Source organism: Macaca nemestrina, chromosome 18 (genome assembly GCF_043159975.1).
Source record: "Macaca nemestrina isolate mMacNem1 chromosome 18, mMacNem.hap1, whole genome shotgun sequence".
Classification (NCBI taxonomy): Eukaryota; Metazoa; Chordata; class Mammalia; order Primates; family Cercopithecidae; genus Macaca; species Macaca nemestrina.
In genome coordinates, this window is record NC_092142.1 from 80,674,028 (window position 1) to 80,700,150 (window position 26,123).

Consider the following 26,123-nt stretch of genomic DNA (forward strand, 5'->3'; position numbering starts at 1 on the left):
GGACTACTATTCAGCATTTAAAAAGCAGAATTGGGACTGGAGAGTATTTATTTATTTATTTATTTTGAGATGGGGTCTCCCTCTGTTGCCCAGGCTGGAGTGCAGTGGCGTGATCGGCTCGCTGCAAGCTCCGCCTTCTGGATTCAGGCCATTCTCCTGCCTCAGCCTCCCGAGTAGCTGGGACTACAGGTGCCCGCCACCGTACCTGGCTAATTTTTTTTGTATTTTTAGTAGAGATGGGGTTTCACGGTGTTAGCCAGGATGGTCTTGATCTCCTGATCTCATGATCCACCTGCCTCGGCCTCCCAAAGTGCTGGGATTACAGGCATGAGCCACCATGCCCAGCCTTTTAATTAATTAATTAATTTATTTATTTATTTTATTTTATTTTTTTGAGACGGAGTCTCCCTCTGTCACCCAGGCTGGAGTGCAGTGGTGCGATTTCGACTCACTGCAAGCTCCACCTCCCAGGTTCACGCCATTCTCCTGCCTCAGCCTCCCATGTAGCTGGGACTGCAGGCGCCCGCTACTGCGACCGGTTAATTTTTTGTATTTTTAGTAGAGACTGGGGTTTCACCGCGTTAGCCACGATGGTCTCGATCTCCTGACCTCGTGATCCACCCATCTTGGCCTCCCAAAGTGCTGGGATTACAGGCGTGAGCCACCGCGCCTGGCCTATTTATTTATTTATTTATTTATTTAATTTATTTTTTTTGAGACAGAGTTTCACTCTTGTTGTCCAGACTGGAGTACAGTAGTGCAATCTCGGCTCACTACAACCTCCGCCTCCAGGGTTCAAGTGATTCTTCTGCCTCAGCCTCCTCAGTAGCTGGGATTACAGGTGCGTTCCACCATGCCCAGCTAATTTTTGTACTTTTAGTAGAGATGGGGTTTCACTATGTTGGCCAGGCTGGTCTCAGACTCCTGACCTCAGGTGATCCACCTGCCTCAGCCTTCCATAGTGCTGGGATTACAGGAGTGAGCCACTGCGTCCAGCCTGGAACTGGAGATTGATGGCCAAGGAAATTATGTCATTTGTGACAACATGGACAAAGGTGGAGAACATTATGCTAAGTGAAATAAGCCAAGCCCAGAAAGAGAAATATCACATGTTCTCACTTATATGTGGAATCTAAAACAGTCAAACTCATAGAAGCAGAGAGTAGAATGGCAGTTACAGAGGCTGGAGGAGGGGAAATGAGGAGATGGTGGTCAAAGGGTACAAAATCTCAGGAGGAATACAGGTTTTTTTTGAGACCTATTGTATGGCATGGTAAATGTCATTAATAATAGAGTATGGTACATTTCAAAATTGCTAAGAGAGTAAATTCATTCTCATCACAAAAAAGTTAAGTGTTGGAGGTGATGGATATGTTCACTAGCTTGGTTTAATTATTCCACATTGTACTCATAGATCATAATGTCACTTTTTACCCTATAAATATGTAAAAGAGGCCGGGTGCAGTGGCTCACACCTGTAATCCCGGCACTTTGGGAGGTCACGGTGGGTGCATCACCTGAGGTCAGGAGTTCAAGACCAGCCTGGCCAACATGGTGAAATTTTGTCTCTCCTAAAAATATAAACATCAACTGGATGTGATGGCAGGTGTCTGTAATCCTAGCTCCTCGGGAGGCTGAGGTGGGAGATTTGCCTGAGCCTGGGAGGCGGAGGTTGCAGTGAGCCGAGACTATGCCACTGCACTCCAGCCTGGGCAGCAAAGCAAGAGTCTACCTCAAAAAATAAATATAAAAAATATATAATATATGTATATAATATATATATAAAAGCTAGGATTTGAACCTACAACTCTTCACTGTAACGTAGGCCCCCTGTATCACGCATGAACTATGAGCCTGCTGAGTGCTGGGTGCTGAGCTGGGAGCTTCCACTGTTCCCCACCTCTGCCTCTCAGAGTTCCCTGATGCTGGAAGCCTGGAGGCCCTCAGAATTCTAGGGTGTTTTTAGAACATCATTGTGGGGTGAAAGCAGGTTCCAGCTTCCCTGGGTGGAAGGTTCCAAGAAGCTCCCGGCCAGCTCCGAGAAGCGCCCGGCCAGCTCCTCCACTTCGCCTGAAGGGGAGGGGATTGTGAGGGTTGGGACATGTCCTCTTTTAAGGCTCTCTCTTGCTGGCTTCTGACCACTTCCTCTTTTTCCTGAGGCGGTGGTGGCTGGCCATGGCAGCACTAATAGCAGCTGGGGGCGGGGCAGGCCTCCGAAACCCTCCTGGAGTGGCTCAGCCCCTGGGCTGAGGGCAGGAGAGCAAGAGTCCACTTTAACTTCCATCACCTCTTCCCCAGAGGTCTCTGTGAGCCCCCAGAGGAGGGGCTGGGAGTGGTGATCCCCTTAGCTCCCCGTCCCCAGACGGAACAGAATCACTGACCCTGAGTCTTGGCCTGGCCTACATCTGCTTCCAGCAACTTCCATGAAGGATGTACCTGTAGACCGAGGCCCACTGCTTGCACAGCCAGAGCCCTCAGGATGCCCAGGGAAGTGAGGGCCAGTGCTGGAAGCTCCAGCTTAGCACCAGGCACCTCCCCAGTGAATGGCTGCTGGAGGCAGAGCTGCCAGCAGGGAGAGGACAGCTATGAAAGATGTGGTTCCAGGCCTTGCACTGCCTCCTGTCAACTGGGGGCTTTGGGCAGGCTGCTTTTCTCCTTTGGGCCTCAGTTTCCTCATCTGTGTAGTGGAGATCAACCATGGTACTTCGAAGGTCTGTAGAAATTCCTGATACACAGCAAGTGCTCAATAATGGTATGAGCTACCATTAGCCAGTGCCTGTGGCTCGGTCTGAGCTGTTCAGGGTGCCCCACCAGCTTCTGCTGAGGACAGCCAGTGGCCGCTCAGCTCTGCTCCCAGCCTCGCACCATTCCACACCCCCGCGGCCCTGCCTCTCCTTGCCACCTCAGCCTCGCTTCCCACCTGTGGCAGGTGCGGCCAAGCTCAGGTCCACACAGCACCAGCTTTAGTTTTGCCACTCACAGCCCCATTGAGCCAATTTGGTAAAACATCCACATTGGCCATTGGTGGGTTATGCCGAGTTCAGCATTGTGCTAAAGTTCTGGCAGGCTTTTGTTTGTTTGTTTGTTTTTTGTATTCTGGTTAAATATATATAACATAAAATTTACTGTTTTAACCATTTAATTTAATTTTTCTTTCTTTTTTTTTTTTTTTTTTTTTTTTTTTTTTTTTTGAGATAGAGTCTCACTCTGCTGCCCAAGCAGGAATGCAGTAATGGTATCTTGGCTCACTGCAGCCTCCATCTCTCAGGTTCAAGCAATTCTTCTGTCTCAACCTCGTTAGTAGCTGGGATTACAGGCGCACATTACCACGCCCAGCTAATTTTTGTATTTTCAGTGGAGATGTGTTTCACCATGTTGGCCAGGCTGGTCTCGAACTCCTGATCTCAAGTGATCTGCCTGCCTTGGCCTCCCAAAGTGCTGGGATTACAGGCGTGAGCCACTGCACCCAGCAGTGCTGGGTTTTGGGAGGGGATGCGGGAACTCAGGTGGAGGTGGAGGTGGAGATGGAGATGGAGGCGGCAAACCTAGAAGTAGGTCCCTAGAACCTGTGTCACTGGGTCAACCCTGAGGGATAGTTACCAAGGAGTGAAGTCCTTTCAGGCCTGGCCTGGACCCTCCTCCTAGAATCTCCCCTGGAGGGGGCCTGTGATGGCAGCCAGGCCAGGCAAAGGAAGACACAGGGCAGTGCCTCACACACGCTCAGCCTCCACCCAAGGTGGGACCGTCTGGCTCCACCATGGAGCCCTGGCTGTTGGTCCAGGGCTGGGGGAGTCTCACCTCCACAGCCACCTCCCACTCCCCAGGCCCTCTCCAAGCCCTCCAGCCCCTTCTCCTGGAGATAAAACGGCCGAATTCCCTTCATCTTTTCCCCATCCCACAGTCATGGCTGTGGCCTCTGCATTTATTGGCTGTGGCATCCTTCCCTCCCCTCCCCACCTCCTTTCCACCCCTCCCCACTCCTCCCCACTTCCTTCCCTTCCCTTCCCACCTCCTTCCCCCCTCATTCCCACCCCTCCCCACCTCCTTCCCACCCCTCCCCACCTACTCCCACCTCCTTCCCTCCCCTCCCCACCTCTTTCCCTCCCCTCCCCGCCTCCTTGCCTCCCCTCCCCACCTCCTTCCCTTCCCTCCCCACCTACTCCCCACTTCCTTCCCTCCCCTCCCCGCCCCTTTCCCTCCCCTCCCTGCCTTCTTCCCTTCCCTCCCTGCCTCCTTCCCACCCCTCCCCGCCTCCTTCCTTCCCCTCCCCGCCTCCTTCCCTCCCCTCCCCGCCTCCTTCCCTCCCCTCCCCGCCTCCTTCCCTCCCCTCCCCGCCTCCTTCTCTCCCTTCCCTACCTCATTCCCTTCCTTCCCCACCTCATTCCCACCCCTCCCCATCTCATTCCCACCCCTCCCCACCTCATTCCCTCCCCTCCTTACCTCATTCCCACCCCTCCCCACCTCATTCCCCTCCTTTCCCATCTCCTTTCCTTTCCCTTTTGCCTTTACCTCATATCAAGCTGGGTGGTGATCCATATGGAAATTCATAAAGCAGTGCACCTCACTTCACAGTTTGTCAAGGACCTGGTAAGGTGTAGGTGCTCAATACCTGCTTTAGTGAATGAGTGACTGTGAGGCCCCATGGCAGAGCTCACTAGTGGGAACCTCACGTGTCTCCCTAGCAATGTCAAAGGCCTGTCTGAAGTATGTGTGGGAGGGATCCCCAAAAGGGACACCAATACCTGCTCTGGGATATTTAATAAAATATGCTCTGAAGATTAAATGGAATAATGTGTAGGAAATGCCTGCTACATTGTAGGTATTCAAACTTTAGTTACCATTATTATCTTTTATTTTAAATAATAATCTGATTCTGGATCAGAAGCAGTGACTCCCACAAAGGTCATCAAAAAGGGAATGGTGCAAAGTGAGGGAACATTGGCAGAGGAAGAACCAGCTGTGTGTCCTTAGGCAAATTGCTTACCCTCTCTGAGCCCCCATTGCCTGATCTGTCAAATGGGTCTGGAAATCCCCACTTCCTCTGCTATTGTGGCAGGCATCAGATGAGATAAAAGATGGGTTCAGTCTTAGCAAGCGGGGAAGAGCTGCCCAGCTGAGCTGAGAGGCAGCTGACCATGGGAAACCACCCCAAGCCTGTTCCTTTATTTTTTATTTTTATTTATATATATATTTTGAGACAAGGCCTCACTCTGTCACCCAGGCTGAAGTACGGTGGCGTGATCATGACTCACTGCAGCCTCGACCTCCTGGGCTCAAGTGATCCTCCCACCTCAGTCTCCCAAGTAGCTGGAACTACAGGCATGCACCACCATGCCTGGCTAATTTTTGTATTATTATTACTATTTTGTGGTAGAGATGAAGTGTCACTATGTTGCCCAGGCTGGTCTCAAACTTGTGAGTTCAAGTGATCTGCTTGCCTCAGCCTACCAAAGCACTGGGATTACAGGCATGAGCCACCAAACCTGGCCTCAGCCTGTTTCTTTAACATCAGCTTCTTTTTTTTCGTTTTAGAGACAGGGTTTCGCTCTGTCGCCCAAGCTGGAGTGGAGTGGTCTGATCTTGACTCAATGTAACCTCTGCCTCCTGGGTTCAAATGATTCTCCTGCCTCAGCCTCCCGAATAGCTGGTGCTTGGGATTACAAGTGCTCGCCGCCACATGCAGCTATTTTTTTTATTTTTAGTAGAGATGGGGTTTCACCATGTTGGCCAGGCTGGTCTCAAACTCCTGACCTCAAGTGATCCACCTGCCTCGGCCTCCCAAAGTGCTGGGACTACAGGCGTGAGCCACTGCACCCAGCCTCAGCCTGTTCCTTTAACATCAGCTTCTGAAACTACCTCTGCAGAAGTTCTGAGGATACCCCTCACTCAAGCTCCGGGCATCAGGAAAAGAACATTCCATGAAGTCCATCTGGAAGATGGTCCTTTCCCTGGTGCCCCCAGGTAAGCACATGGCCTCCAACCTGTCCTCCACCAAACCCTGACTCCAGGTCAGTCAGCAGCACCAAGCCTGGCCTGTTTCCATGGAGACCAGGAAAGGCACCAGAGTGTCTGGGAGGAAAGACGGCTTCCTGTTCAAAACCACAGATAGGATGGCCATAAAGCAGGGTAGTAGAACTGTCGTTATTCCACAGGATCAAATAGGGTTGCTAAGCCCAGGAACCGTCGGGGAGGCCCAATGGATGGGCCACATTTCCCCTGCAGGGCCAACGGCCAAGTGTCCACTGCCCCCTACCGTCTTTCAGATAGGGCTTCTTGTAGGAGTATGCTGCTATGCCGGACTATTATTGTCAGTATTCACAGAGTGCAAAGTATATGCTAGTCACTGACCTCAGCGATCTGTAAGATTTATCTCCTTTAATCCTCAGAACAAACTTATGTCTTATACGGCAGCTATTATTATTAACTCCATTTTACAGATGAGGAAACTGAGGCACAGAGAGGTTAAGTATCTTGCCCAAGGTCACACAGTGGAGGAGCCAAGCCTGTATTCAATCCAGGTCATCTGAAACCAGAGCTTATGAAGGTGACCACACCATACAGTGTGTCAGGCCAGGGGAGGCCAGGCACAGAGGTGGTCCGGGAAAGAAGGAAGCTAAGTGCTAGGTACCAGGTCCCGAGTGAACACCTCATTAATACTGGTGTTGAAGAGGCATGAACTTCATGAGGAGGGTGTTACTGGCACTGTTTTACAGATAAGGAGCTGAAAGCCCAGAGAGACAGTGAGTTGCCCAAGCAGCAAAGCTGCGTTTGAACCTAGATGTGTCTACTGCAAAGCCTGGCTCTTCAGTGAGCTCACCGCCTTATCCTGCTTCCTCAGCAGTTTGTTCCGAGTCTGATCTGTCTTGAGAACCCCACAGCCTGGGGCTCAGGCCTGGAACACACACACTGCGCCTCTGCACCCGCTTTTAGAAATTGTGTATGGGATTCCAGTGGTTCCCACTTGCAGCTACTTTGGGCAAAGGAGAGGAAATGTGGCAGGAAGTGTAGTGACTCTGTATCTTGGTGAGTGGTTTTTTGCCTGAGCTCAGACGCTGCTGGAATGGAGAGTTTTAAAAAGAGAATCATTTTGGAGTAGTTGCATCTCTGTTACTTTTGGGTGAGTTAAAGGAAAAAGGAAGCTCCAGGAGGGACCACATTGGAAATTCCATCTACCCACTCATCCACCCATCCAATCGTTCAGTCATCTCATTATCCAATCATTCATCTATTCATCCATCCACCCACTCATTTTCTGGGCTCCAGTCTTCTGCTAGGCCCTGGAAACAAAACACACAAAACGCCCAAACAAACAAAAAAACAAAAGAGTAAAAACAGCCTCATAGAAAAAAGGCTGTTTAGTGACCAGCCTGGCCAAGATGGTGAAACCCTGTCTCTACTAAAAATATGAACATTAGCCAGGTGTGGTGGCAGGTGGTTGTAATCCCAGCTACTTGGGAGGCTGAGGCAGGAGAATTGCTTGAACCCAGTAGGCAGAGGTTGCAGAAGAACCGAGATAGCGCCACTGCACTCCAGCCTGGGTGACAGAGCGAGACTCTGTCTCAAAAAGAAAAAAAGCTGCTGTTTCATACTTTCCTTCAGCACTTTTTTTTTTTTTTTTTTTTTGGAGATGGAGTCTCCCTCTGTCTCCCAGGCTGGAGTGCAGTGGTGCAATCTCAGCTCACTGCAAGCTCTGCCTCCCGGGTTCACGCCATTCTCCTGCCTCAGCCTCCCGAGTAGCTGGGACTACAGGCGCCCGCCACCACGCCTGGCTAATTTTTTTTTTTTTTTTTTTAGTAGAGACGGGGTTTCATCATGTTAACCAGAATGGTCTCTATCTCCTGACCTCGTGATCTGTCTGCCTCAGCCTCCCAAAGTGCTGGGATTACAGGTGTGAGCCACTGCGCCCAGCCAGCACTTTCTATTTTTTACATTTAGAAAAGAGCTTTATTGTGATATAATTCATATAATCATACAGTTCACCCATTTAAAGCATGATTCGATGGCTTTTAGTGTATTCACAGAGCAGTGACATCATCACCACAATCAATTTTTGAACATTTTCATCACCCCAAACAGAAACCCAATACCCATTAGGCAGTCACTCCCTGTACCGCCTTCTCCCACTCCCTTCAATTACTCATCTACTTTCTGCCTCTGTGGATTTGCCTGTTCCGGAGGTTTCATGTAAGTAGAATCATATACTATGTGGCCTTTTGTGTCCGGCTTCTTTCACTGAGCATCATGTGTTGTTGTTATTGTTGTTGTTTTGTTTTGTTTTTTTGAGACATTGTCTCCATCTGTCACCCAGGCTGGAGTGCAGCAGTGTGATCTCAGCCCTCTGCAGCTTCCACCTCCTGGGCTCAAGCGATCCTCCCACCTCAGCCTCCTGAGTAACTGGGGCCACAGGCGCACGCCACCAGGCCTGGCTAGAGATGAGGTTTCGCCGTGTGACTCGGGCTGATTGCAAACTCCTGGGCTCAAGCGATCTGCCTGCCTGGGCCTCCCAAAGTGCTGGGATTAGAGGTGTGAACCATTGCACCCAGGCTCACTTACCATTGCATTTTCAATGTTTATTCATTTTGTAGCATGGATCAGTAAATTGTTTCTTTTTATTGCTGAGTGATATTCCATTTTATAGACAGATCACATTTGGTTCATTCATTCATCAGTTGACGGACATTTGGGATGTCTCCCCTTTTAGCTACTATAAATAATGCTGCTGTTAACATTTATGTGTAAGTGTTGTGTGGATGAGTTTTCATTTCTTTTTGGCATTTACCTAGGAGTTGCCTTGCTGAGTCATACAGTAGCTCTGCGTTTAACCTTTTGAGGAACTGCCAAACTATTTTCCACAGCAGCTGCAACATTTAGAACTCCCACCAGCAGTGTAGGAGGGTTCCAGTTTCTCCATATCCTCACCAACACTTGTTATTGCCCATCTCTCTCTCTCTCTTTTTTTTTTTTCCTGAGACAGAGTCTGTCTCTGTCACCCAGGCTGGAGTGCAGTGGCACGATCTCGGCTCACTGCAACCTTTGCCTCCCAGGTTCAAGTGATTCTCCTGCCTCAGCCTCCTGAGTAGCTGTGATTACAGGTGCACACCACCATGCCCAGCTAATTTTTATATTTTTAGTAGAGATGGGGTTTCACCATGTTGGCCAGGCTGGTCTCTAACTCCTGACCTCAGGTGATACACCTGCCTCGGTCTTCCAAAGTGCTGGAATTACAAGCATGAACGACCACACCCAGCTATTGTCCATCTTTTTAAATTTAGCCATTCTAGCAGGTGTGGAGTGATACCTCATTATGGTTTTAATTTACATTTCCCAGATAGCATCTTTACGTGTTATTATCAGCCATTTGTATATTTTCTTTGAAGAAATATCCATTTGGATTCTTTACCCATTGTTAATTGGGTTGTCTTTTCATTATTGAGTTGTAAGAGTTCTTTATAGATTCTAGATACAAGTCCTTTATCAGATACATGATTTGCAAATATTCTTTCCCATTCTGTAGCTCCAGTTCATTCTCATTGTTTTGTTTTATTTTTGATTTTTAAAGCATACATCCTCATGCTAAGATATTTGAAAAAGGCAAAAATGTACAAAGAGATGGAAAAAGAACCGCCCAGAGACCACTATGATTAATATTTAATCTTTTTTATTTGCCTTTTTAATAAACTTAATTGTTATTTATTTTTTTATAGGTAATATGTGCACTGCTGCAGAATTCTAAAAGTCTAAAATCAGAGATTCAGTGAGTCTCCCAAGCAGGAAAGCTGCATTTTCAATCTGAATAGGTCCACTGCAAAGCCTGGCTTTCTCAGTGCCTCTGCCACCATATCCTGCTTCCTCCAAAGTTTCTTTCAAGTCTGATCTGTCTTGAAAGCCCCAGTGCCTGCAGCCCCTGTCACTCAAACTCCTCCTGGGGACTGCTACTGTTGCCGCTTTCTAGACGATCTTCCAAGGATAGCTTGTAGCTTGTACATATGGACATATACTTGTCAAATTTCCCTTAAATTGTATGTTACCCATTCCACTGAGCTTGTCAGTAGCTCCTTTCCAGTCTTGTAGCTATGCAGAGTTTTCTTTCTATAGTTAAGAATACAATGTATCTGTCAGTTGTGGGAGGCATAGCAGGAATTCATTCTAGTGTTAGGAAGAACAAGGAATGTATTAAAGGATATTAGGTGGCTTGGAGAATCTGGAGGAGGGCAGAGATCCAGGTCTGGAGTCTACAGAGCCAGAAACAAAGCACAACCACAGGTGGGATTGCTACAGTAGAGCAGTGCCCACTGGCAGGACTGGGCACAGAGCATGGCTGGTTCTGCTGGGCTCAGGGTGTGGCACCCTCTGGTTCTCTGCCTCCAGATACCAGGTGTTTCTGCCTCTACCTTTGCCAGGTATGTACCCTCTGACACCTGCTTCTCTTGTTGGTGGCTTTTGAACACAAGCTTGATGCTGGTATGTCTGACTCTGGGGCAGAGCTGACTGTCCCTACCCAAGCTGCAAGGGAGTCTGGGAAAACAAGATCTGGCTTTTTCTTTGGCAAGGTGTGGCTTCATATGGAGAGGCAGTCAAACATAGGAGGGCAAATTTTGATGGGCACCCAAAAAGAATGGCAGAGCCCAGTAGATAATACTTAAATGGGCTGGGCACAATGGCAAATGCCTATAATCCCAACACTTTGGGAGGTCAAGGTGGGAGGATCACTTGAGGCCAGGAGTTCAAGACCAGCCTGGGCAACATAGGGAGACCCCGTCTCTACCCCCCCCCCAAAAAAGAAAAAATTAGCTGAGCATGGTGGCATGTACCTATAATCCCCGCACTTTGGGAGGCTAAGGCAGGAGGCTCACCTCTGGCTAGGAGCTCAAGGCCAGCCTGTGCAATATAGTGAGACACCTGGCTTAAAATTTTTGTTTGTTTGTTTGAGACAGGGTTTCACTGTGTCACTCAGGCTAGAGTGCAGTGGCGTGATCTCAGCTCACGGCAACATCGACCTCCTGGGGTCATGTGATTCTCCTACTCCTCAGTAGCTGGGACTACAGGTGCACACCACCACACCTGGCTAATTTTTGTATTTTTTTTATAGTAACAAGGTTTCACTATGTTGCCCAGGCTGGTCTCAAACTCCTGGGCTCAAGTGATCCTCCTACCTTAGCCTCCCAAAGTGCTGGCCTTACAGGCATGAGCCACTTGCACCCAGCTACAAAAACATTTTTAAAGTTAGCTGGGTGTGGTTGTGCATACCTGTAGTCCTAGCTACTCAGAAGGCTGAAGCAGGAGGATCTCTTAAACCCAGGAGTTCAAGGATGCAGTGAGCTATGATCAAGCCACGACACTCCAGCCTGGGCAACAGGGCCAGACCCTGTCTTTAAAATAATAATAATAATGATAATACTTAAATGTAAGTGTATTGTAATTATGAAAGTATAATACTTCTGATTATAACAGCAGTACATGGGTGAGAGGTGACATGTTGTAATGGTTAAGCTTGGGCAGCCTGGGAGCTGACTGCCTGGGTTAGAGTCACATCTGTATCCCTCAGCTAACCTTTCGAACTTGAGCACGGCTTGAACTTCATTACGCCTCAGTTTCCTCGTTTGTAAAATGGGGATCACAATAGAACATCCCTCATGGGTTGGGTTGAGGTTGGGATGAGTTAACAGATGTAAGGCTTAGAACTGTATCTAGCTCATTGTATTTGCTATGTAGTTGTTTGCTCTTTTCATTTTTCCAATCTTTTATTACAAAAATTTTAAAACATACAGAAAAGTAAAAAGGGTTGTATAGCAAGCATCCATCTAGCCACTACCTAAGATTTCACCCTGAACATTTACTCTTTCTTTTCTTTTTCTTTTTCTTTTTTTTTTTTTTTTGAGAGATGGAGTCTTGTTCTGTCACCTAGGCTGGAGTGCAGTGGTGTGATCTTGGCTCACTGTAACCTCTGCCTCCTGGGTTCAAGCAATTCTCCTGCCTCAGCTTCCCAAGTAGTTGGGACTACAGGCATGCACCACCATGCCCAGCTACTTTTTGTATTTTTTAGTAGAGATGGAGTTTCACTATATGTTGGCTAGGCTGGTATCGAACTCCTGACCTCAGCTGATCTGCGCACCTTGTCCTCCCAAAGTGCTGGGATTACAGGCATGAGCCACCGCGTGTGGTCCCTGAACATTTACTCTGTTTTATCACATCTGTCTATGCCTCTTTCCAATTATTAATACATGTTAATTTTAATGTATTTCAAAGTAATGGCAAATGCATACATATGTTGCTATTATGTTTTTAAAAAAGTTGTCAGCTGTTAAACAAAATGGTCTGGGCATGGTGAGTCGTGCCTGTAATACCAGCACTTTGAAAGGCCAAGATGGGCAGATCACCTGAGGTCAGGAGTTCAAGACCAGCCTGACAAACATGGGAAAATCTTGTCTCTACTACAAACACAAAAACTAGCCTGTTGTGATGGCATGCTCCTGTAGTCCCAGCTACTGGGGAGGCTAAGGCATGAGAATCGCTTGATCCTGGTAGGTGGAGGTTACAGTGAACCGAGATTGTGCCACTGCACGCCAGCCTGGGCATTAGAGTGAGACTCCATTTCAAAAAAAAAAAAAGTATATAAAATTGTCTGTATTTTCCTTTAACATAAGGAACAGAGTCCTATAGGATGAAACAGAATCATTAGGTTGAGGGGAGAGTGAAAAGGCAGGCCAAGGACTTCCTGACAATGGGAACAGCCTGGGGTAAAGAATGCCCCACTGCGATTTCCCCCCAAACCCCCAAGCCTGGCTGATCAGGCAGAGCCCCTTCAAATGGGCATTAAAAATACTTGCTAATCTGAAGGTTTTGGGTGGCTAAGGCAGGAGGATCATTTGAGGCCAGGAGTTTAAGATCAGCCTTGGCAACATAGTGAAACCTCATCTCTACAAACAAATTTTTAATTAGCGGGAATGGTGGCACATGCCTGTAGTCCCAGCTACTGAGGAGGCTGAGGCAGGAGGATCCCTTAAGCCCAGGAGTTCGAAGCTGCAGTGAGCTATGATCATGCCACTGTACTCTAGCCTGGGCAACAGAGTGAGACCCTGTCTCTTAAAAAAATTAAATCAACAAAAAATAAAATAAAATACAAAAGATAAAAATACTTGCATATTCAGATTTGATTTAGAGGAGACTGAAAAATAGGCCTTATAGAAGGCAAAGAAGGAAAGTTCCGGATGGGAGAACCCAGCCTTTCCTCCACTGCCCCAGATGATTTTGCTATAGCCCAGATTTGCAAGCTCCACTCAGCAAAATAATCTCCCTGTATCAGCCATCATTTGCTGCATAACAGATGACTCCAAAATGTAGTGGCCTAAAGCAACAATAACTCAGATTTTCTCCTGGTTTCTGTGGGTTGGGCATTTGGGAATGGCTGGGAAGTTCCAGCTCTCTGCAGGGTCTCTCATCCACCTGCAGGTGGGTGCCGACCTGGGCTGGGGCCATCTCCAAGGTGTCCTCACTCTCACAACCTGTGCATGGGCTGGGAAGACTTGAGCAGAGGTGAGCTTTACTGGTGGGGCTCCCTGGGCACCTCTCCAGCATGGTGAGGTCAGGGCGGCTTGTCTTCTAACGCCATCTTGGGGCTCCTAAGGTGTATGCCTCAAGCTAGGCAAAAGCTGTCACACATTGTCCCTTCTGCTACATTCTATTGAGGCAGCTATAAAACGTTACAAAGGGGGCGGGGTGTTGTGGCTCACGCCTGTAATCCCAGCACTTTGGGAGGCCGAGGTGGGCGGATCACCTGAGGTCTGGAGTTCAAGACCAGCCTGGCCAACAGGGCGAAACCCTGTCTCTACTAAAAATGCAAAAATTAGCTGGGTGTGGTGGCAGGCACTTGTAATCTCAGCTACTTGGGAGGCTGAGGCACGAGAATTGCTTGAACCCAGGAGGTGGAGGTTTCCGTGAGCCGAGATTGTGCCATTGCACTCCAGCCTGGTGACAGAGAGAGATTCTGTCTTAAAAAAAAAAAACAAGTTACGTAGTTCTGAGGGTGGTTGCAGTGGTTCAAGCCTGTAATCCCAGCACTTTGGGAGGCTGAGGCAGGAGGATTGCTTAAGCCCAGGAGTTCGAGACCAGTCTGGGCAACATGATGAGACCCCATTTCTACAAAAAAATTAAAAAATTAGCTAGGTGTGATGGTGTGAGCCTGTATCCCTAGCTACTCGGGAGGTTGATTGGGAGGACTGCTGGAGCCCAGGAGGTCGAGGCTGGAGTGAGTTGTGATTGAGCCATGTGTACTTCAGTCTGGGGGACAGAGTGAGATCCTGTCTCAAAATAAATAAATACATAATGAAAAGCAAAAAGTTACAAAGATCTGGCAGGTTCAAAGGAAGAAAACCCAGACCCCATCTCTCTATGGATGAATGTCAATGTTGCACTGTGGAAGGGCATGTGGGATGGAGGAAGAATCAGGGGATGTGTCTTTGGAAAGTGCAATTGTTCATAGCTGGTGTCTGAATAGACTCACTCTCCTCAAAGACACTTTTGCCACACCGATTGCTGGCCAAGCATGCCCCGTGCAGGTCTCACCCTCCAGCCCATGCAGTTGTCTTTCAGCCACAGGCTGAACACTGGCCATCCCAGCTGTGTCAGAGGCCTTTGGCAAGCCTAATTTTCTCCATCTTGTTTATTACCTTGTGGATGAGGTTGAACAGTGTCCCCCAAATTTATGTCCACCTGGAACCTCAGAACATGGCCATATTTGGAAAGAGGGTCTTTGCAGATGTAATCAAGTTAAGATGTGGTCATATTGCATTAGGGTGCATCCTAAATTGATGAGGCTGGGCGTGATGGCTCAATCCTGTAATCCCAGTACTTTGGGAGGCCGAAGTGGGCACATCACTTGAGCTCAGGAGTTCAAGATCAGCCTGGACAACATGATGAGACCCTGTCTCTATAAAAAATTAGCCGGTGTGCACCTGTGGTCCCAGCTACTCGGGAGGCTGAGGTGGTAGGATCGGTTGAGCCTAGAGGTGAAGGCTGCAGTGAACCGTGATCACCCTACTGCACTCCAGCCTGGGTGACAGAGTGAGACGAGACCCTGTCCCCCCCAAAAAAATAAATAAAAAATAAATCAGTGACTAGTGTGTCATAAGAAGAGGGACATTTGGACACAGAGACATACATAGAGGGAAGATGATATGAAGACAACACGGGGACACAGGGAGAGCACCATGTGACACTTGAGGCAGAGGCTGGAGAGAGGTATCTACAAACCAGAGTACACAAAGGATTCGCAACCACCCAAAGCTGGGAGAGAGGCATGGGACCATCTCCCGCAGAGCCTCCAGAAGAAACCAACCATGCTGGTCGGGTGTGGTGGCTCATGCGTGTAATTCCAGCACTTTGGGAGGCCAAGGAGGGCAGATCACTTGAGGTCAGAAGTTCGAGACCAGCCTGGGCAACATGGTGAAACCCTGTCTCTACATAAAATACAAAAATTAGCTGAGTGTGGTGATGGGCACCTGTAATCTCAAACCCGGGAGGCTGAGGCAGGAGAATCGCTTGGACCCGAGAAGCAGAGGTTGCAGTGAGCCGAGATGGTGCTAGTGCCCTCCAGCCTGGGTGACAGAGTGAGAGTCTGTCTCAATAAATAAATAAACAAGAAACCAACCCTGCTGACCCCGGGGTCTCAGACTTTTAGCGGCCACAATGGAGAGTTATGGTGTTTGTTATAGCAGCCCTGGGAAACTGACGCATGTTTTCAATGACGTTTTGGCCCCTTCTGAGTGGCGGTCTGGATGGCTGGTTGACAGCTAACTTCAGACCCGATGCAAAAGCTCAGTCTATGAAGGAAAGTCTCCTGTGGACAGCTGCTGTGTAGACAAGATGGGTTACCTACTAGGAAAGGGTCCTGGGGGCCCCCACAGGGTGCTTACTCTGTTGACGGGGGACCCAGGTGACAGATGCAGGCATTTGCTATGAGTCACAAGACACTGATGTGTGTTTGCTTAGTTGGGTATTTTTTTACTTTTTATTTTTTAATTTTGTAAATGAGGCTTAGCCTTCCCAGGTGTGTCCTACCTCTTCTGTCTCCTGTCTCCCATCTTTGTGTCCTGTCTCCCGGAGCTGGTGTGATTTTGTCAACATGGGCACTGTTTATGATGGCAACAGCTGTGACCTTTAGAGCTAAGAGGAAAGCTGCCTTTCTCTCCAAGTGGGGTCATAAACTGTTATTCACCAAAACATGGGGGAGGCAGAGGAGGGAAACATAGCCACTCCTAGGGGAAACCACTCTGTTTCTCCTCTGCAGGGCTGGAGACACAGGGGGGTCCCTGGCTGTGCCTCCAACCCTGCCCTCAAGCTCTGCACCATTCTGTAACCCTCAAAAGCAATCAGGCCTCTGTACTTGCTGAGCCCACTGCCTGAGAAGTTCATTTTCCAGGTCCTCACTTAGCCAGCCTCTCCTCCATCTCCTCCTCCTCAGGTCACCCTCCTCCAAGAAACCTTTGTGACCACGACACGCAAACCCAGCCCTTCCTCCCCAGTTATGTTCATCTGCTCTGCTAAAGTGCTCACCCCACTGGAAATGATCTTGTTTATGTGTTTCCTTGTCTATGGTCTGTCTTTCCCAGTAGAATAGAAGAGCCATTGGTATTTTGTCTTTTTTTTTTTTCCTCCTTGTCCATTCTTGTACCCTCAGCTTCTAGAACATTTCCTGGAACACAGCAAGTGTTCAGTTATTGTTCATAGAGTGACAAATGTCTCATCCAAGAATGTATGATCACAGGGAAGAATGACTTGAATTGGTCTTGACGTTAACCTGCTTCCAGCCTGGTTCCCTTCTCCCACCTCCCTACAGCCCACAGAAGAACTTTCCCAAACCAGAAGTCTGTCCAGGTCATTCTTCTGCTCTAAGGCTTTCAGTAGCTCCCCCTTATCCCCAGAAGAAAGTCCAAATGTCTTATCAAGTCTCAAGGGACCCTGGGTGAGCCCTGCTTTCCTTGCTAGTCACTCATGCACAGCTGAGTCCTGCCTCTGAGTGGATGTCATTCATGCTGTTCCCATTGCCTGGATTCCTGCTCTTCTCCACCTCATTCAACTGATAAACTCTTGTTTTTTTTTTATTTTTTATTATTTATTTATTTATTTTTGAGACTGAGTCTCGATCTATCACTCAGGCTGGAGTGCAGTGGCGTGATCTTGGCTCACTGCAACCTCTGCCTCCTGGGTTCAAGAGATTCTCGTGCCTCAGCCTCCCCAGTAGCTGGGATTACAGGTGCATGCCAACATGCACAGCTAAGTTTTGTATTTTTAGTAGAGACGGGGTTTCACCATATTGGCCAGGCTGTTCTCGAACTCCTGACCTCAAGTGATCCCCCGCCTTGGCCTACCAAAGTGCTGGAATTACAGGCGTGAACCACTGGGCCTGGCCTCAACTGATAAACTCTTGTCCTTTTACTAGGCTCAGTTTAAGGACCTCCAGGAAGCCTTCCCAACTGGCACTTATCATTTCTTCTCCTTCTCTTTGGGATTATCACTTGTATTGTAATCAAATCTTGTTTTTTTCTTTAAAAAATATTATTTGCATTCAGTAAAATTCACCTGTTTTGATATACAGTTCTGAGGTTTTTTTTTTTTTTTTTTTAGTTCTATGAGTTTTGACAAATGTATAAAGTTGTAATCTCCAACACAATCAAAATATAAAACAATTTCCTCACTCTTTCCCAATTCCCTTATGCTCTTTTGTATCCAACAACTCTTCCCACTCCAGCCCCTAGCAACCATGGTTTTGCTTTCTGTCTGTATAACATTGCCTCTTCCAGAATGTCATATGTAAAATCATGCTGTTTATAACCTTTAATGCTGGTGTCTTTTTTGAGGGGTTGCGGGGGGACAAAGTTTCGTTCTTGTTGCACAGGCTGGAGCGCAATGGCACAATCTCGGCTCACTGCAACCTCTCCCTCCCGGGTTCAAGTGATTCTCCTTCCTCAGCCTCCTGAGGAGCTGGGATTACAGGCGCCCACCACCATGCCCAGCTGATTTTTGTATATTTAGTAGAGATGGGGTTTCACCATGTTGACCAGGCTGGTCTTGAACTTCTGACCTCAGATGATCCACCCACCTCAGCCTCCCAAAGTGCTAGGATTACAGGCGTAAGCCACCATGCCCGGCCTAATGCTGGCGTCTTTCACTCGGCTTACTGTCATGTGTTTGAGATTCAGCCTTGGTTTTATGTGTATCAATAATTACTTTTTATAGCCGAGAGCTACTTCACTGTATGAATGTTTATCCAGTCACAAATGAAAGACATTTGGGTTGGTTCCAGTTTACAGTGGTTATGAACGAAACTACTATAAACATTAGTGTTTTTCTGTGGACATATGTTTTCATATCTCTTAGGTAAATACAGGTGAGTTTGCTGGGTCATATGGTAAGTGAGTGTTTAACTTGTTAAAGAAACTGCCCAGCTGTTTTCCAACGAGGCTGCACTGTTTTGCATTTCCACCAGTTGCTCCACATCCTCACCAGCACTCGGTGTTATGGTCAGGTTTTTTTTTTTTTTTTTTTTTTTTTCCGAGACAGAGTTTTGCTCTGTCGCCCAGGCTGGAGTGCAATGGCACGATCTCAGCTCACTGCAACCTCTGCCTCCTGGGTTCAAGTGATTCTGCTGCCTCATCCTTCTGAGTAGCTGGGATTACAGGTATCCCCCACCACACCTGGGAAATGTTTTGTATTTTTGGTAGAGACGGGGTTTCACCATGTTGGCCTCAACTCCTGGTCTCAAACTCCTGACCTCAGGTGATTTACCCGCCTCGGCCTCCCAGAGTGCTGGGATTACAGCCATGAGCCACTGCACCAGCCTATCATCAGTTGTTTTTATTTTAACCATTTTAATAGGTGTGTATTTTTTTTTAACCAGTTGGTCTTCCCCAGCAGCCTGTAAATCCTGACACAGAATAAATCTTTCATCTCCTATCCTCAGCCTGTAGTAGTGACTGACATGTGGTAGGTGCTCAAGAAATGCTGTGGGCTGACTGAATGAGTCCATTCACTGAATGAATGAATTTCTTGACTACATGCATGAGGGATCTATTGACATAGCGCTTAAGGTAAGTTTATTCCAGATGCCATGTGAGTTTCTACGCTCCCCCACAAAGGAACTCATTATGAGTAATGAGGTGGTCTTTCTGAAATGGTTGCTGCAGGTAAAACCCCCTTACCATTAAGGCTAATATCTTCCTGTATCTGCCCAAAGTGCGAAGACTGCTTCTACCTCTGAACAGGCTTGCATGGGTTTCTTCCTTGTTGTTTCAATGAAAGGCACTGGTGCCCATACTAGAGGGTGCAAGAGAATGATAGCGGTGGGGGGCAGTTAAAAGGAGATCCCCAGGCCCTGCCCCCAGGTTCTGATTCAGTACGGCCAATAACTCTGGGTGCATCTCAGACTTTCTTAAGGCCCCCCAGGAGAGCTGAGAGTCCTCTGTAGAAGTGTAAGTAATCCTGGGTCTTGAAAAAGGCATGGAGCTTCAGATTCTAGTTCTGTCACCACTGGTGGTTCACTCCCGCCGGTCACTTAATGCCTCAGAGCCTCAGTTTTCTTATCTGTAAAACTATCTTGAAAGTAAAGCAGCTTCCCAATCTCATTGTGAGGATGAAATACATTCACTGCATGAAGGGCCCTGATGGAAGGTAGATACTCAATAAATGTTGTAGATTTTGGTAAGCCAAAAAGATTCCAAATGCTTTCTCTCCACCCCCTTCGCTAACTGCCTTGTATTTTAATTTTTATTGATGCATAACAATGCAGAGAAGTGTGCAGTTCGCTGGATCTTCACACACCGAACACACCCACGCCCACATAACCCACACCCCAGCCGAGAAACCAGCACCCTGAGGACTTGCCTGGGCGTGCTGCTCATCACCCCCTTCCCAAGGGTGACTTCCAGCGGCCTTGTTTTTGAAACAGTTTTAGTTTTCTCCTGACTTCCAGCGGCCTTGTTTTTGAAACAGTTTTAGTTTTCTATGACAACTAAGACATGCATAGTAAAGAATATTGAGAAAACACTGATAGGAGGAAAAAAATCAGACATGTTAACATATTGAACAGCCTTTAAAAAATATTAATTTTTTGGCCTGGCGTGGTAGTGCATGCCTGTAATCCCAGCCCTTTGGGAGGCTGAGGTGGATGAATCGTTTGAGCTCAGGAGTTCGGGACCAGCCTGGGTAACACGATGAAAACTTGTCTCTACAAAAACATACAAAAATCTAGCCAGGCATGGTGATGTGTGCCTGTAGTCCCAACTACTTGGGAGGCTGAGGTGGGAGGATTGCATGAGCCCAGGGAGGGGGCAAAGGTTGCAGTGAGCTGCGATTGCGCCGCTGCCCTCCTACTTGGGCTACAGAGTGAGACCCTGTCTCAAAATAATAATACTAACTTTTTGTTGAGGTATAACATGCATCAAATGGCCCAGATCAGGCTGGGCATGGTGGCTTATGCCTGTAATCCCAGCACTTTGGGAGGCCGAGGCGGGTGGATCACGAGGTCAGGAGATTGAAACCATCCTGGCTAACACGGTGAAACCCTGTCTCTACTAAAAATACAAAAAATTAGCTGGGCATGGTGGCGGGTGCCTGTGGTCCCAGCTACTCGGGAGGCTGAGGCAGGAGAATGGTGTGAACCCAGGAGGCGGAGGTTGCAGTGAGCCGAGATTGTGCCACTGCACTCCAGCCTGGGCGACAGAGCGAGACTCCATCTCACACACACACACACACACGCGCACAAGGCCCGGATCAGAAATACAGAGCTCAGTACATTTTCATAAAGTGACTAACCCATGTGACCACAAGATCAAAACCTAGAACATCACAGCCCTTAAGGTCCTTCCTTCTGCTGCCTCCGAGGCAGTGAGACTCACTCTTCTGCCTTCTTTTTGTGTGTGAGACAAACTCTCTGTTGCTCGGGCTGGAGTTTGGTGGTGGTGTCGTAGCTCCCTGCAGCCTTAAACGCCTGTGTTCAAGTGATCCTCCCATCTCAGCCTCCCAAGTAGCCAGGACTATTCTGACTTCAAAAAGCACTGATGAATTTTGTGAAACACAGCCTTGTTTTAGACAGAGCTTCTCTCTCCCTGGTGCTGTTGGAGAACTCTTGCTCATCCCTCAGGACCCAGTTCTGAGGTTACCTCCTCTGAGAAGTCTTCCCAGCTCCGTGAGGCAGAGGATTAGCCCTTGCCTGATTCGTCCCTCTAATTCCGCTCTTGCCGTTCTGTGAGAGTAAGTGCCTCTTCCTGCTGTCTCCGCGTTGACAGGTAAATAGGTCTAATCTATTTTCCTAATATAGGGTATAGTGGGTTGAATTGTGACCCCCCGCCCCCCAAACAACAACAACAAATAAAACTAAGTCCTAAACCATGTACCTGTGAATGTAATCTTACTTGGAAATAAGGTTTGTTTGCCTGTTTGTTTTTTGAGATGGAGAGTCTCTGTTGCCCAGGCTGGAGTGCAGGGGCAGGATGTCTACTCACTGCAACCTCTGCCTCCCAGGCTCAAATGATTCTCCTGCCTCAGCCTCCCAAGTAGCTGGGACTACAGGCTGTGCCACTACGTCTGGCTACTTTTTGTATTTTTAGTAAAGATGGGGTTTCACCATGTTGGCCAGCATGGTCTTAAACTCCCGACCTTAAACGATCCACCTGCCTTGGCCTCCCACAGTGCTGGGATTATAGGTGTGAGCCACTGGTGCAAGGCTGGAAATAGGGCCTTTATAGAGGTAATTAAGTTAGGGATCTCAAGATGAGATCATCCGGGATTCAGGGTGGACACTAAATGGGAGGACTGGTGTTCTTACCAGAGAAAGGAGAGGGATATTTGAGACAGAGAGCAGAGGGCCACGAGAAGACAGAGGCAGAGTTAGAGTGATGCAGCTCCAAGGCAAGGAGCACAGGATCACCACCAACCACAGACCCTGGGAGAAAGGCATGGGGCGGATTCTCACCTAGGGCCTAAGGAGGGAACCAGTGCTGCTGCTGGCACCTTGCGTTCAGACTTCTGGCCTCCAGAACTGTGAGATGATATATTTCCATTTTTTTTTGTAAGTCACCAAGTTGATGATAATTTGTTACATCAGCCTTTGACAGGAAGACACGAGGCCTGGTATTAAATAAGGGCTCAGTGTTTGTTGAATGAATGAAAGGGGCCAGGCACGGTGGCTCACGCCTGTAATCACAGCACATTGGGAGGCCGAGGTGGGTGGATCACCTGAGGTCAGGAGTTCAAGACCAGCCTGGTCAACATGGCAAAACCCTATCTCTACTAAAAATACAAAAAAAAAAAAAAAAAAAGCCAGGCATGGTGGTGCACACCTGTAGTTCCAACTACTCAGGATGCTAAGGCACGAGAATCACTTGAGCCCAGGAGGCAGAGGTTGCAGTGAACTGAGCTCCAACTGCTGCACTCCAGCCTGGGCGATTAAAAAAAAAAAAAAAAAAGCGAAACCATTAACTTTAAACCAGAGGCTCTACCAAGCTGGCCACAGTTTAAATAGCAGAGGGGCCTGCCTTCCCCCTGCCCCCGGAAGCAGTGAGGCCTAACCCCATTGAAAGCCCGTTCTGGGTGGTACTTCCTGTCACAGAGGCCTGCCAGCCAGCAGCTGGGACTCGGCTCGTCCCCAGGGATGTGTGATTCTCTGAACAATGTTGGGAAAGGAAACTGGGCTCAAGGGCTCCGGGGCGGTTTCTGGTCATTTTGGTTGTGGGGGTAGAGGGGTAGAGTTGGTGAGGTTCCCTGGGGCAGGGCGATGGACCTCAGCCTGGTCACTGCCTTTGGAGGTGTTGGTGGAGGAGGAGAGAGGAGGTCTAGGTTTGAAATAACCCTCTAAGAGTTTTTTTTGTTTGTTTTTGTTTTTGGTCAGGGTCTTACTCTGTTGCTCAGGCTGGAGTGCCGTGGCACATGATCTCGGCTCACTGCCTGCACCCTCTGCCTCCTGGGCTCAAGTGATCCTCCAGCCTCAGCTTCCTGAGTAGCTGGGACTCAGGCACACGCCACCATGCCTGGCTAATTTTTAAAGATTTTTGTAGAGATGGCGGTCTCATCATGTTGCCCAGGCTAGTCTTGAACTCCTGGGCTTAAGTGGTCCACCCTCCTTAGCCTCCCAAATAGCTGAGATTACAGGTATGAGCCAATGTGCCCAGATCACAGATATTTTTCAAAACACCTTTATTGAGATATAATTCACATCCCATGCAACTCATCCATGTAAAGTGTACAGTACGGAGACTTCAGCACATTCACAGGGCTGAGCAGCCATTGTCACAATCAATTTTAGAACCTTCTTATCATCCCAAAGAGCAGCCCTGTACCCCTTATCTGTTACCTTCTGATAGGCCCACTCTCTGCTTTCCTGGTCCTTGGCAACCACTGATCTACATTCTATCTCTATAGATTTGCTGATTCTGGATATGCCAAAGGTGGGTCTTATGATGGGGAAATTAGGTCCAAAGCGGGTGGCTGAGCAACCCATAGTCATACAACTAAGGAAGGCGCAGACCTGGGACTGGAGCCCAGATTCCCTGCTTCCCAATTTCATGCTTTCACAGTAGGTCTTCTTCCCAGTAACAATTCCTAAAATAGCCCGCCCTGGTTTTGCCCCATGGGGATGAGTGCTTTACCTCCCTCATCTTACAATCCCCCTCAGATGTAGGTACATTTCTGATACCCATAGGTATAATAATGAGGTAACTGATACCCAGAGAGGCTAACGGTCCAATGCACCATGGCCGCCAACAAAGAGAAGAGGGTAATAGGGAAAAGCATTTGCATGCTCAACGACTGGTGAGCAACACAGAATACAAAGAGTCAAGATGATGGAGCTTAAAATGTAATTTTCTTTCAGGTTTTTCTTTCTTACCCACCCACCCCCCTCCTTCTTTCTTTCATAGGAAAAGGAAAAGAAAGATTCCCCCTAGCCTTTGAGGTCACTTGCTGACCCATTTGTGAATCTATGTAGAGTGGCTACAAACACACATCTCCCTGCCGGAATGTCTCTTATTAATCTGGGGATGGGTGGCAGGTCACCATGCCCATGGGCTTTGGCACCAGACAGGCTGAGGTTCAAGTCTTGCCCCCACCACCCACTGACTTAACCCCCTCCAGCCCTCTGACAGCTAACCTGTGACAGGGTCTTTCTACCGCATGTGTCTGAACCCACAGAGTGGTTTCTTTCTCTTTTTTTTTTTTGAGACGGAGTCTCGCTCTGTTGCCCAGACTAGAGTACAGTGGCACGATCTCGGCTCACTGCAATCTCCACCTCCTGGATTTACACCATTCTCCTGCCTCAGCCTCCCGAGTAGCTGGCACTACAGGCGCCCACCACCACACCTAGCTAATTTTTTTGTATTTTTAATAGAGACGGGTTTTCGCTGTGTTAGCCAGGATGGTCTCCATCTTCTGACCTCGTGATTCACCTGCCTCGGCCTCCCAAAGTGCTGGGATTACAGGCGTGAGCCACTGTGGCCGGCCCAGAGTGGTTTCTTTCCCTACCTATTTTATTCCTTGAAAAAGAATAAATTCACAGAATGATTCCTTCCCTCCCTATTATCCTTTGGAAAAGAAGTGTCATTTTACACTGGAGTCTTCCCAGAGCAGCGGCTGCCACCTTGAGGATGATGATGATTGTTATTTTTGAGATGGAGTCTTGCTCTATCACCCAGGCTAGAGTGCAGTGGTGCCACCTTGACTCACTGCAACCTCTGCCTCCTGGGTTCAAACGATTCTCCTGCCTCAGCCTCCCAAGTAGCTGAGACTACAGGTGTGTGCCAACATGCCTGGTTAATTTTTGTGGTTTTAGTAGAGAGGGGGTTTTACCATATTGGCCAGGCTCATCGTGAACTCCTGATATCAGGTGAGCTGCCTGCCTTGGCCTTCCAAAGTGCTGGGATTACAGGCATGAGCCACTGCACCCAGCAGATTATTTTTATTTTGAACAACCAAGTTAGAGTTTGAGAAAGAGATGAGGGCCCCCAGTACTCTCTTTCAATCCACTGATTCCTTCAGTTGTTCACCTGGTGGAGCGGGATTGGGCTGGGAGTTGGTTAGCAAAAAATGAGGCAAGGAAGAAAGGGAATTAAAAACCTGAAAGAAAAGAGAGCAAACTGCCATCTACTATGACCATTATCTCACACACAATGGGCATTTTAACTCAAAAATGCTATAGGCTCACAGACATAGATTAAACAGAAACCTGTTCTTCATGTTCTTATTTTTTTGCTTGGTTCCCACAGATGAGAGAAAAATCCAGCCAGAATTGGCATCTGTCAAGATAGGCTTTTAGGAGCCACGGTTCCCTAGAGTGGTCTCCCCACATTCTCGTTTTGTCAGCAAGAGATTTAACCCACTCCCCTATCCATGTAGACTTTGTAATAAATTATACATATATATGACTGTTCAAATATATTATGTACATTATTTAACACATACTAAAACAAAAGTGTGAAAAAGATTGGTTGAAATAAATACAAGCTGAAGTTCTGAAAAAAAAAAAAAAATTGAGGCAAAGAAATTGTCCCTAGATGTAGCCATTTTTTCCTGGGGAATTGGCCCCCATGACTTCAAGTGACTGATGTCATGAGTACTTCCAAGATCTCTTTTAAAAGTTGATGTGTTAAGTGATCTGTGTTGATGAGCATGGGTGCACACCCTGGTTGGCAGTGCTGAAAGAAATGAATCCACAGATCTTGAGAAGTCAGCAAACGAATCCTGTGGCTTGGGATACAACATTGACAGTGATATTCCTCAATTCAAAAATTCTATAACAGGCTGGGCGCAGTGGCTCATGCCTGTAATCCCAGCACTTTGGGAGGCCAAGGTGGGTGGATCACTTGAGGTCAGGAGTTTGAGACCAGTCTGGCCAACATGGTGAAACCCCATCTCTACTAAAAATACAAAAAATTAGCTGAGCATGATGGCATGCACCTATAATCCCACCTACTCAGGAGGCTGAGGCAGGAGACTCGCTTGAACCTGGGAGGTGGAGGTTGCAGTGAGCCGAGATCGTGCCACTGCACTCCAGCCTGGGCAACAGAGCGGGGCTTCATCTCAAACAAAACAAAACAAAACAAAACAAACCTATAACACACCAGGTGCAGTGGCACAAG

General features: G+C 47.9%; 1 protein-coding gene across 2 annotated transcripts in view; it reads left to right on the plus strand.

The window, feature by feature from the left end:
- LOC105491204 (phospholipase C gamma 2) overlaps positions 1–26,123 on the plus strand; it is a 237,073-nt gene that overhangs the window by 19,430 nt on the left and 191,520 nt on the right. The window contains exon 1 of one of the 2 annotated variants that reach the window (XM_071085006.1): positions 21,264–21,281. The exons of the other annotated variant lie outside the window; for it this stretch is intronic. The gene's annotated coding sequence lies outside the window, so the exon portion shown is untranslated. Of the gene's footprint in view, positions 1–21,263; positions 21,282–26,123 lie in introns of those variants that run through there. 2 annotated transcript variants of the gene reach the window in all.